The sequence below is a fragment of the Centruroides sculpturatus genome, unplaced genomic scaffold, assembly GCF_000671375.1.
Source record: "Centruroides sculpturatus isolate CEXI.00-Female unplaced genomic scaffold, Cexi_2.0 scaffold1113, whole genome shotgun sequence".
Taxonomy (NCBI): Eukaryota; Metazoa; Arthropoda; class Arachnida; order Scorpiones; family Buthidae; genus Centruroides; species Centruroides sculpturatus.
Genome location: NW_019385514.1, coordinates 175,525 through 188,095, shown reverse-complemented (window position 1 = coordinate 188,095; position 12,571 = coordinate 175,525). Strand labels below are relative to the sequence as shown.

At 35.9% G+C, this 12,571-nt stretch overlaps 1 protein-coding gene across 1 annotated transcript in view; it reads left to right on the top strand.

Annotated features, from left to right (window-relative positions):
* The first annotated feature begins 575 nt into the window (after positions 1 to 575).
* The window catches only part of LOC111639708 (protein odd-skipped-related 2-like), a 26,189-nt gene continuing 14,193 nt past the window's right edge, over positions 576 to 12,571 (top strand). The window contains exon 1 of the mRNA XM_023385639.1: positions 576 to 601. The gene's annotated coding sequence lies outside the window, so the exon portion shown is untranslated. The remainder of the gene's footprint in view (positions 602 to 12,571) is intronic.

Here is a 12,571-nt window from a genome sequence, read left to right as displayed (position 1 = left end):
CAGTGGTACCTCAAGATACGAACGTCCCAGCATACAAAATTTTCAGGATACGACATGAAATTCGAACATATTTTTGCTCCACGACACGAACAAAAACTCACCATACGACGTTACATTAGTTCGCAGCGCCATTTTTTATTCACTTCTGTTCATTGGTCTCAGTCCGCGTGTTTGCTTCGTCGTGGAAGGATCTCGTTCAATAAAGGAAATCTTGAGGTATTATCAGAAAGTGACTGATTTTATTGAAAAGAAACATCCCAAAAAGATTCACATTGGCCGTATTGCTGCTCGGAGTAATGACATTTGCCTAAGTCATTTTAGAAACATTTTAAAAGTAGGCAAAGCCAAACCTCTTTGGATAGATATTTTACCAAGCGACCTCTATCCAGTGAAAGTGCTGGTAGAAGAGAAGAAAGAAAACAAAAAAGCAGTGAATAAAAAAATTTAAAAAAAATATGAAACAGAAAAGATAAAAATAACTTAACACTAATTTTTTAAAGTTATTGTTACATTATGTTATGTAAATTAAGTTTTAGTATCATTTCCCTTCTCCCTCTCTTCCGCTACCAGTTTACACCTCCACCTTCGTCTATCCTCAAAGGTAAAGTGCAAATAAAACTACATTTTTTTAATCAATTATTATTCTATTATGGTTATTTATACATTTACGACTACAAAACGCATTTTTCAGTCTTTTCCTTACTACAATTTTTTTAATGTACAACTTAGCTTTAATTTGAGTGTTGGAACGAATTATTTGGTTTTACATGTAATCGTATGGGGGAAAAATGATTCACCTTACGACATTTTCATGATACGATCTCAGTTTCGGAACGGATTAATTTCGTATCCTGAGGTACCACTGTATAAGGGTGGAGATCGCCCGGTCCAAGTAGGATCCCGAATAAAGCATTCAGAATAAGTGTCTGTATTCCTGTGTCGCGGGGGTCTTAAGTGCGTCACGAAGGGCGTATAAACACTAAGTAAACCATATAAAACAACCTGTACTGATCTCTGAGTGTGATTTTAATGTCTGGGTCCTGTTCATTCCTAAATTTCCTCCTTAATCTTCTAACCACTTTTTTCTTGTTTTCTATTTCATTGGTCCACCAAGGTACCTTTTTGTGTTTACAATGTTTGAGCTCCGAGGCAATAAGACAATAATGTAGGAGTTAGTGATTGTATTTGTAAGCCTGGTGACAAGATGGTCTAAGGTGTCCTGAGTATAATGATTGTGGTGAGGACTACAGCCCAAATGTTATTGAAGGTGTCGCAGAATAAATGCCAGTTATTGCGAGTATAGTGAAAACTATGATTGTTAGTATTACTAGTAGTGTTCAGTTGAGTGAAGATGTACCTATGGTCACTGGCAGAATCTATGTCAGTGGGGTAACAGTGGTCAATCCTAGGGGTGATGTGACTGTTTCCTAACGTTAGGTCGATCCAACTTTCCGCCGTGGTACAGGAGTAGGTCGGAAGGGTGCTGGTGTTCAAGTGAGTAAGGTTGTGTTGAGCCATGGTTTCGTTAATTACGTTACCCCTAGGGTCATCTTTTAGACTATACCATGTCGTAGACTTGGCATTGAAGTCACCTCCTATTAGGATAGGTTATCTATGTGTGAGTTCAGGAGGTGACGAATGTCTTCTTTAGCCATCTCAATGTTAGTGGAGTATGGAATGTAGACAGAACACATGTAAAAAGAGTGTTATTGTAACACTCCCTTTACATATGTTCTGTCATATGTAACATGTCATTCTGTCTTACATATGTAACACATTGTAACACAGACGGTGGTAATGTATTCTGTGATGTGTTGGGAGACAAGGCAGGGGGTAATGTTTTTGTTCCTGATGATAATACCAGCCTCGATAGCCAGGGTCCTGAGTTGGATAGACTTTCCAGTCATTGAACCTGACTATCACGTTGTTAATAGTATAGGCTCCTGGATCATGATGATGTCTGTATCTTGTACAGTAGTGTATATTGGAAGCGAATGAAACTTTCATTTCTGTGCATTAATCTGTATGAGTTTATAGCTGCCTGTGTACGTATTGTGAAGGGGTGTATTATTCATAGCCACCCTACTGGCAGCTTATGTTTTCATGCGTTTGGTTATGGGGTACTGTTGAGAAAATGCGTTTTGCGCGGTCTTATGTTTGCTCCCTTCTGGTAGAGTGTTCTTCTTTCTTTTTCTTCTCAGATGTTGATATGGAGATTTTAGCTCATATAGGCTCTTTCTCCGACAGACATATGTTTATGATCGCTATGCGACCGAAGAGCCAGCCGTATCCGAACGGCCTATACGCGCGCGCGGGAAATAATGCCTTCCGGGAGGACTTTTATGGGGAACTGGCCTCCTATTCAGTCGTTATTGGCAAGGAGAAAACCCGGAAAACTCGAAGCAGCCAGCCTGTCCGATCGCGGCGTGAACCCACGACCGAACTTCCCAGTGTTTAGGGTCTGGTCACTGCTATGAGCGGCAACGGAGACCACTCGCCCACCTGGTAGAGTGTTATTGGCCTTCGCACAATTTACACAGCACGGTTCCTGACTGTGGATGCGGAAAACCTTGTAGCTGTGGTTCCCATGCAATGACTACAACGCTGTTTTACTGTGCATTTCCTAGCTAGATGCTTCCTGGCCGTAACCGTAGCGTTTGTAAGAGCGTGTGAGAGGGATGTAATCATCTATTGTTATTGTTGCCCATTGCACACTAACATACTACTGTTGGATTGTCGTGTTCCTAATACTAGAAGTAACCTGAAGGACAACATGTCTGCCGTGTTGCGGTCTATCTTGAAAAAAACACTGCAAGAGTCTTTGAATTCCTGAAGAATACGTGTAGTATTTATTGCAGTGTTCTGGTTGTATAGTTCCTCGATGAAGTCGCTAGTTTTTCTTTAAATATGACATGGCTACAGCCGTTCTATGTAGTATACGTAGCTAGCTTTGTTTTAACGACTTCATCTGACCCACGTTAAATTGCCTTCGTCAGCAATAAATTGAAAAAATATATATTGCGCCCATGCAAATTTGAAAACAAATGATGACCTGTGATTGGTCCATTTCAAAATTAAATTTTATAACAGTTCCAAATCGCCGTTCGCTCGTTTCGCCGTTAATAACGCGCTAATGGTGTCCGAGTTATGCTTAAGGCCTTTAAAAAGTTGGCATTTTGCATGACTAAATGATATATATCAATTTAGGTCCCAAAAAAGGAACCTGATTAGCAAAAGTTCTCATTTATTGACGATGTTAACCATAAAAAAACGCATTACGAAATCGAATCTTTCTGTCTATTAACTGCTAGAACGTTGTTTTGCCCTCTTAACGACTTCAACAATTCGCCGACAGAAGATTAAATCGCCTACGTTAATAATAAATTTAAAATATACATTACTCCCATGCAAATTTTCAAACAAGTGTCGACCCGTGATTGGTCGATTTCAAATTTCATTACTAGAGGCGGCCAATGGTGGCTCTTCTATGAGTAATTGTCGACTGTTGACCTTTCTCATTAATAAAGATTAAATTTGCATTTCTAGAAAGAGAAAGTTATTAGTGTTTATGAATATTTTTATTGCATAGGACATCTCCCTTGAAAATGCCAAGAGGATTTTATATTATTTTACTTCAAAGAATGAATTTAATATTGTGAAATTGACCACTTTTGCGTATGAGGATGAAGTTTATTTACTAAATTTGTGACTGGAAATGTTTAATATTTTGCTGAACAGATGGCAGCACTAATAATTTAACTAAATTAATCCGCCTCTTGTATAACATCAATATTAAATCCTAAAAATTCTTGCAACAACTAAAATAAGGTCATTGATCGATTCTGAGGATGAAATTTAAAATGGACCAATCACGGGTTATCGCGATGTGATTGGTCCATTTCAATTTTTATTTAAAATTGTTATTCTAGTGCAGATAAGGATTTTCAATTGAACTGTAATTTAAAATACATCAAAGGCATTTTCGGGTCAAAATTCAGCATTTTTAACACAGAAAGCCTTTTAAGTAATCTTTTAGAGTTTGACTCTAATTTTAAGCCTGAATGTTTCTCCGGATCTCAATACTTGATCTATAATTAACACGTAAAGGCCCTTTTAATCGTATAATAAGCTTAAACGACCCTTTACAATAATAATAATATTCACGACAGAACTTTTAAGTAAAAAAGCCGCGTTTCCTTAGGAAAAGGCCCTACAATAATTAAATGTTTATTTTGAATGGATTTTGTAAAGATTTTTACAAGAATTTCAGATTTATTATAAAAATAATACCTTTAGATTCTGCAGAAATTATTGACAAATTAAGAGGCCTTACTCGTTAATTTCTTAAAAGTTTTGTAAGAAAATAGCAGAATACATATTAGTGCGGGCCTTAAATTTTGTTGACAAAGCTAAAAATTTACAAACATTTTGCATCTAAGCACAGATTTACGGGATATCGCAGCGTGGATCATAATAAATTTTCGCTTAAGCAATAATCTACACCAAAGATAAATATTTTAAATAAAGCGAGATACTTCACGCAACTGATTTACCTAGAGAAAAACAAAAATCTTCAAAAATAACTTTCATATAATTTTGTTTTTATTTGCTATCTTTAATTTGTGTTTAAAACCCGAAAAGCGTGGTGTGAAGCGTGCTTACTTCTTTTTCAACGTAAATTAGAATCTTTACGCATCAAAATTATGCCTTCTAACCACTTTAGGGCCTAATATCTGTATAGATGTCTCTTCTGGGTATGTTACAAGAGAGAATGTTTCATCATCCCTCGGAAGAGAGGAGGTTTGCAGTTACACAAGGTCTCGTGCTGCGTGCACTACTCCGCCTCTCCAGATTGTTACTGTAGTAGTACGAGACGACAATAATTTTCTAATTTTCTAGATGGTAACTCCACCTGCACTTTTCCTATTATTAGTGAAAAAAATTGGGAGGGCCTCTCGCTTAAACTCCGAACGAAAATACCGAAATAAGGAGGCATAAATAGGGGTTATTTTGTTTCTCCGGCGGTTAATGAATTTATTCACCTAATGACAAATGTTTAATTTAAAGTAAAGCCTCTACCCGGTAGTAATACTATGTTACACCTACTTTTGAGGCCTCAAAACACCAGATTTTTTAAATGTAAAATAACAAATTGCAATAAGACACTGTTCAAATTAACCAGCTTTCTATCATTTATTAAAAATCGAGCCTCGAGGCCCTGTATAATGTTCTATTCTTTGAGGCCTCGTCGGCAGCCTGTTAAACATAAATTCTAGTTTAGTATAGGAGTGAGAACGTGTCTTTATAAAAAGAAGAAGAAAACATTAAGGTCTACTTATTTGTGTATAAAATAAAAAGGTCTACTAGAGGCCCTAGATTTCTGTAGATCTAAATTATATCTTTATAGACTGTATGCTTTTTTAATATTAATTAGATGTAAACAGAAATCTTGTATCGGTATTGGAGATAAAAAAAAGTAAGGTATTAATCACTAGAGATGCCCTAAACAAGCATAAGTAGGAGGTTTTTTTTTTATTAACGTCTTCAGCTTTCTCTTAACGTTATCATTAGGCAATATCTAAAAAATAACGGGATGAGTAAATTAAAACTTAAATGTTGTTCCGTAACATGTTATGAAAGTGTAAAAATGACGTCACGACATCAGGCCACTCGTTCCCGTTCTATTTACCTCGCATAGCGGATATTGTTTCCGTTTTCACACGGATATGTGCTTCCCGGAACATCTTTTTCAATATAAGTCATAGGCATAATTATCAGTTTCGTCAATAATTTGACTTTTTTTAAAAAATAAATATTGAAGTAGTAGGGCCTCCTCCTAGAACTAATTTTTAAAAAGTTCAAATTTTTCAATTGCAATAAAATTTTCGTAATTCGGGGCCTTTTGATGTTAAACAATTAGAGGGAAGCCCTATAGTAACTCCCAAGTTTAAGATATTTACTTCCATAAGCCTAATGTTTTCCACATTGTTAAGAGATTCCCGGTAATTGAATCACTTTATATCACTCTCCTAGACTTAAATCTTATTCTATGAATAATGAAAAAGAAATAACGTTATGATTAACGTTATACTTCACTAGGCTCGTTGAATCTTTTGCATTCGTAACCTTACGCTTTTAGAAGACCCAGGGGCAGATCTAGGTTTTTCGGGGCCTAGGGCTTATTGAAGTCCAATGGGGGACCCATTTTTTGTTAGATTAAGAATTATTACAATAAACAAATAATAGTCTACTATAAATTATCATTATTATTATATTGTTAATATTAACTATTTTTTACTATACGATAAGTGCTTATTGTTAATGAAAAAGTATTAAGAATTTATAATAATAATTCAATTTTTGTGGGCCCTCGACTCTTGGAGCCCGGGACTTAAGCCCTATTAGTCCCTATGTAGATCTGCCCCTGACTAAACCCCTCTTTAAATCACAGAATTCAAAGTCACAAAGAGTATAATCATTATTATGCTTGTTAATAACGATAAAAATCTGGGGCCTATACCAGGCATAAAGCAACATCTATTAGAGCAACGACCGAACAGGTTACATTTGAAACGAAAACTTTATATATAGTTGCTTAGTGACCCTATTAAATTATATTTCTGAATACGGAGTGAAACGATTTATAAGCACCAAAACAGCGAAGAACTTTCGCTAAATGTAGGCCCTAACAGTTGAAAGGACTAAAGTAAGTCATTTGGCGAAGGCCCTAGAGATCCCACACTCGAAAGATACGCGGAGGGTGGTAAAGGATAAATCAGTAGCCGGTTCGTGACTCGGAAGGACCTCATAAACCGATAGGGCAGGCGGAATAAAAAGGGGCCCACACAAGTTGTTCGGAGCCTCGAGAGCAATGAGAAGCGACAATCGAGACAAAAGACAGATCCTTTTTTCTGGTGGCAAGCGGTTGGTCTCACAACTCCATCAAGGGTCTGGTCTCGCAGATGCCAAATTACACCCTGACTGCTACCGGTGTTGTCGCACGATGTGTCCATCGTGATATTGAGCAGATCCTCATTTTCCTCCAAAAAAAGGCCACCTTTACGAGGCCTTCTTCCTCTTAGAACACGAGTCGGAATCCATTTTATAAAAAAATGACTACTTAATTAAGAAAACTCGTCTTTCTAACCCCCCTTATTCGTATTACAAACCCCGTGTGAGGTCGAAACTTTGTGTATTCTGAACCGAATTTATGCCTTTTATTATTATAACATACGAAAAAATAAATAAAATAAAATTACAGATCCGAATCACTTCTATTTTCCTAAATTAGAAAGTAATTAAAATTAACAAATAAGTTTTTAAAGGAATTTGGCGAATTTTCAGTCTCAGAGACTTTTTAATAAATTAAAAAAATCCCTAATGAAGCTAAAATTTCGCCAAATTCCTTTGTCAAATTTAAATTAATTTTAATTTAAAATTTCATCTGTCATTAATTAATAAATAAATGTCATTAATACGGGAAATAATAGAATTTAAATAGTTTTACTATTTAGGGAAATAGATTTAAAAAGTTTTCTAAATAAATTTATAATTTCCCTATATCCAAGATCATAAAATAAACGTATTCGTGTGAATAAAAAAAAATCTGATGGACTGTCAGTTATTTTAGGGATTTTTTACAGGAATTTCTCATAAAAATCTTTAAATAATTAAAAATGAAACTTTAAAAGTCGTAATTTCTTATTAAAAATTAATTGAAGATTCTCTAAATATTATAAATTAATTAAGAGAAAAATCTCTATAAATAAATCTTATAAATAATATCCCTAGCAATGATTTCCAGGTTATTATTGTTAATTTAGGGATATTTCAGGAAAAAGATATACGGAATATTTATAGGAAAAAATATTAGATAAATTATTTTAAAACTTGTAAAAATGTTTATGCAAAATTTTTTTATTAAATATATTTAATTAATTTGAATTTATGGAATCCAAAATACAGCCAAACCTCTGAAGAAAAAGAAATTACGGTGTTCGGAGGTGAAGGGACTGGACTGTACATCTTGCAAATCTATTTATTTTTACTAAAAATATGGAAAAAAATAAAAATTTGCCTATAAATTTAATGACTTTCAATTCGATGTAAATTGGGGAATTTCCCTAAAAATCCCACTTTACCCGTATATTTTTATGTAATAATTTTTAATGGACAAGTTTAGAGAACAACTACTTTTAATTCTGTTTATACGGCGATTCTCCCCAAATAGACATTCAAAATATTTAAGTTTACACGCATCAATAATTTAGGGAAAACTTTTAGGGATAATATAGGGAAACTTTTTAACAGGAAAAATATTTCCTATAACTTTTCGAAATTATTTAAGTTTATTTACGTATTAATGCAATAATCTTATTGAGAAATTTTAGAGGAAATGGCTACATTTAGTTCGATCTCAATGGGGATTTTTCCCTAAAAATAATCAACTTTTTTATACGTTTTCATATACTCGCAACAATTACAATGAAAAAGTTTGGAGAGTGGAAAAAAAGAGTTTTTGTTTTAACGTAATAAAAATTTGCCTAAAATATCCCGAATTTTACGTAAAAAATAAGGGGGAAAACGGGAAAAAGAAGCTGTCAAAGCAGATTTTTCGGGTGTTCGGAATTAAATTCGATCGTAGCATTGTGAATTTGGCTCGGTGGCAGGAAATTCTCGGAAAGGCAGAAATGTAGAAAATAATTACGTCATTGAGTTCGTCAGCAGTTTTTCTGTTTGTAAATATTTCCTACCGGCGAAAACCCGTGAGAAATCTTTTCCCTTCCGTTATTTTTTATTTTTTTTCTAAAAATACAATTTCCAAGAAAAAAAAGTGCGGAGTATTAACTCATCCATGTTATGAAAGTGTAAAAATGACGTCACGACATCAGGCCACTCGTTCCCGTTCTATTTACCTCGCATAGCGGATATTGTTTCCGTTTTCACACGGATATGTGCTTCCCGGAACATCTTTTTCAATATAAGTCATAGGCATAATTATCAGTTTCGTCAATAATTTGACTTTTTTTAAAAAATAAATATTGAAGTAGTAGGGCCTCCTCCTAGAACTAATTTTTAAAAAGTTCAAATTTTTCAATTGCAATAAAATTTTCGTAATTCGGGGCCTTTTGATGTTAAACAATTAGAGGGAAGCCCTATAGTAACTCCCAAGTTTAAGATATTTACTTCCATAAGCCTAATGTTTTCCACATTGTTAAGAGATTCCCGGTAATTGAATCACTTTATATCACTCTCCTAGACTTAAATCTTATTCTATGAATAATGAAAAAGAAATAACGTTATGATTAACGTTATACTTCACTAGGCTCGTTGAATCTTTTGCATTCGTAACCTTACGCTTTTAGAAGACCCAGGGGCAGATCTAGGTTTTTCGGGGCCTAGGGCTTATTGAAGTCCAATGGGGGACCCATTTTTTGTTAGATTAAGAATTATTACAATAAACAAATAATAGTCTACTATAAATTATCATTATTATTATATTGTTAATATTAACTATTTTTTACTATACGATAAGTGCTTATTGTTAATGAAAAAGTATTAAGAATTTATAATAATAATTCAATTTTTGTGGGCCCTCGACTCTTGGAGCCCGGGACTTAAGCCCTATTAGTCCCTATGTAGATCTGCCCCTGACTAAACCCCTCTTTAAATCACAGAATTCAAAGTCACAAAGAGTATAATCATTATTATGNAAAAGGTTTGTCTACAGACCAAGGTAAGGTGGAAGCAGTCAGAAAATTCCCACGACCAAACAACACGAAGCAGCTAAGCACGTTTTTAGGTATGTGTAGTTGGTACAGCCGCTTTATTCCGCATTATGCAACTATAGCTGAACCACTGTACTGTCTGCGACGAAAACGTATCAAATGGAATTGGAGTCCTGACTGTGAGAAATCCTTTCAATTATTAAAAGAGCACCTTATAACTGCTCCTGTTTTACAGCTACCTGAACCCAACGTCCCATTTGTACTCTACACCGATGCCAGCACCGTAGGACTTGGAGCTGTCCTCTGTCAAGACCGCCCCATAGCCTATGCAAGCCGAACCCTTCAGAAAGCTGAGAGAAATTATACAACGACCGAATTGGAATGCCTCGCCATCGTTTGGGCTGTGGAAAAGTTCCGCGAATACCTTGATGGGACGGACTTCACGGTAGTTACCGATCACGCAGCTCTGCGATGGCTACAGAGTTCGAAAAACCTTTCAGGTAGGCTAATGAGGTGGGCATTACGCCTACAAGAATTTAACTTTTCTATTAGACACAGGGGCGGCAAAGATAACCAGCTTCCGGATGCTTTATCTCGCTTACCACTCGAAGCGGACAATGTAAAGGAAACGGATATTTCTACGAAGTTACTAACCATCGTGAGTATCACTAATAGAGAGGAAATAATCCAGGCACAGCGAAACGACGCCGAGTGGAAGGAGTTGTATAAATACTTGCAGGAGGGGGATTTACCCTCAGATCCAAAGCTGGCATCCGAATTAATTGGTAAGTCACGACACTATGAAATTATTGATGATTTAATACATTACCATCGTAGGAAGAACAACAGAGGATGTCCGCGACCCGTAATTCCAAAGGCACTAAGGCCTGCAGTATTAAACGAATTACACGATCATCCGACGGCAGGTCACCTCAGCTCGAGAAAAACGGTAAAAAAAATTGGGCAAAGATGTTATTGGCCCGGTATGAATAAGGAGATTAAACGATATGTAGCCAGCTGCCACACCTGCCAAACTACTAAATGGATACAACAAAAACCTGCAGGGTTCCTGCAAAGTACGAAAACTTCAGAACCAGGAGAGAAAGTAGGTATTGACATAGTAGGACCGTATCCTAGATCTAAAAGAGGTAATGCCTATATGCTCGTAATAGTTGATTACTTTAGCAAATGGGTGGAATTATTCCCACTAAAAGATATTACAGCACCTACTGTTGTGAATTGTTTTGTTAATGAATTTTGTTGCAGATACGGCATGCCGAAAAGTCTAGTATCCGATAACGGACCCCAATTCATCTCAAGACTTATGAGTGAGGTATGTGAGAAACTAGCTATAAATCACATATTAACTACCCCTTATCACCCACAGTCGAACTTCACGGAGCGAGTGAATAGAACCTTAGGGAGAATGATCGCAGCATATGTAAAGAAAAACCATCGGGATTGGGATCTACACCTCCAGAAGTTAGCTCTTGCTGTACGTACCAGTGTACAAGATTCTACGAAATTTACACCGTCGAAATTGCACCTCGGCAGAGAATTAACACTTCCTTGGGATCGTCTCATAAATCTGCCTAACCAACCTCAAAGTGTAGAGGAAAAATATGACTAACTTCAAAAGATTTTAGAACAAGCACAGAGAAACATAAGAAAGGCTCAACGCCAACAAGAAAGAACTTATAATCTGAGACGGCAGCCACTCTCATATAAGGTGGGTACACCTGTATTATTAAAAACTCATCCAATTTCTTGTTCTCCCAAACGTTTTAGTGCAAAATTTGCCCCGAAATGGTCTGGACCTTATGAAATTTCCAAAGTGATATCGCCGTTAGTCTACGAACTACAGGACCCCGCTACAGGAGCCAAACATGGACGACATCATATATCGAATCTTAAGAAATACAACTTGTTTCCACCCGTGTCACCAATTCCTCTTGATCAGACGTCACCATCACCCCGACGACTTCAACCCCGAAAGAAAATAGACTACCGACAGACTGCCAAACGGATGTCTAAGAAATGAATAAGGAAAACAACATTACCGATAACGGTTACAAGTTATTGTCAATCATCGATGTTAGGAAACTGTAAATCTCCTCCTCATCGACAAATATCTGGAACAACAGCTTTATTACCAATATTACGGAACCAGGACAGGCACCCTTTTTGGTATATAATATTTTTCAAACCCTATAAAAGAAATAACCATTATTTCTTTTTTTTTAAGAGGGGAGGGGTGTAAAGGAGTCAATGTCCGATCGTTATTTTATGTTTTGGGACGTTATTTTTATTTAATTATTTTCTTTTCGGGGTTCTTTTTTTTACGGACAAACTCCTAAGCACCAGTGACCAAAAGAAAAAAAAATAAACTTAGTTTGCATCGGTGCCTGATCCTGGAACGTCATCCTATGTAAATTAAGACAGTGCGGAGCTGCACTGGATGTACAATTAAAAGCGGAACATCCACGACAGAGCGAGAAGGAGCTTCAGGTAACCAGGGTGGTAAACGTCAGTGATAAATTCGAGGAAATTGTATCGTTTGGCTGTACAATATTTATATTTGAGGAGGAGATAAAATTTTTTTTTATTATTAGAAATACGTACAAGTTTTTGATTATTGATTTGGTTATTACTTTACAATTAGATAACTTTTGTTCGGGTCAATTACCCCATTATTATTTTTGTTGTTAATAGAATTAAAGTTTATCTTTATTGTTCAGTATTGTCTGTGGTTTGTGGAAATTATTGGTTTATTTAAAGTCCAGGCCTGGTACTTACCCCATTATTATGTAACCTATTTTTGTTTCCGAAAACGGTGCGTTACA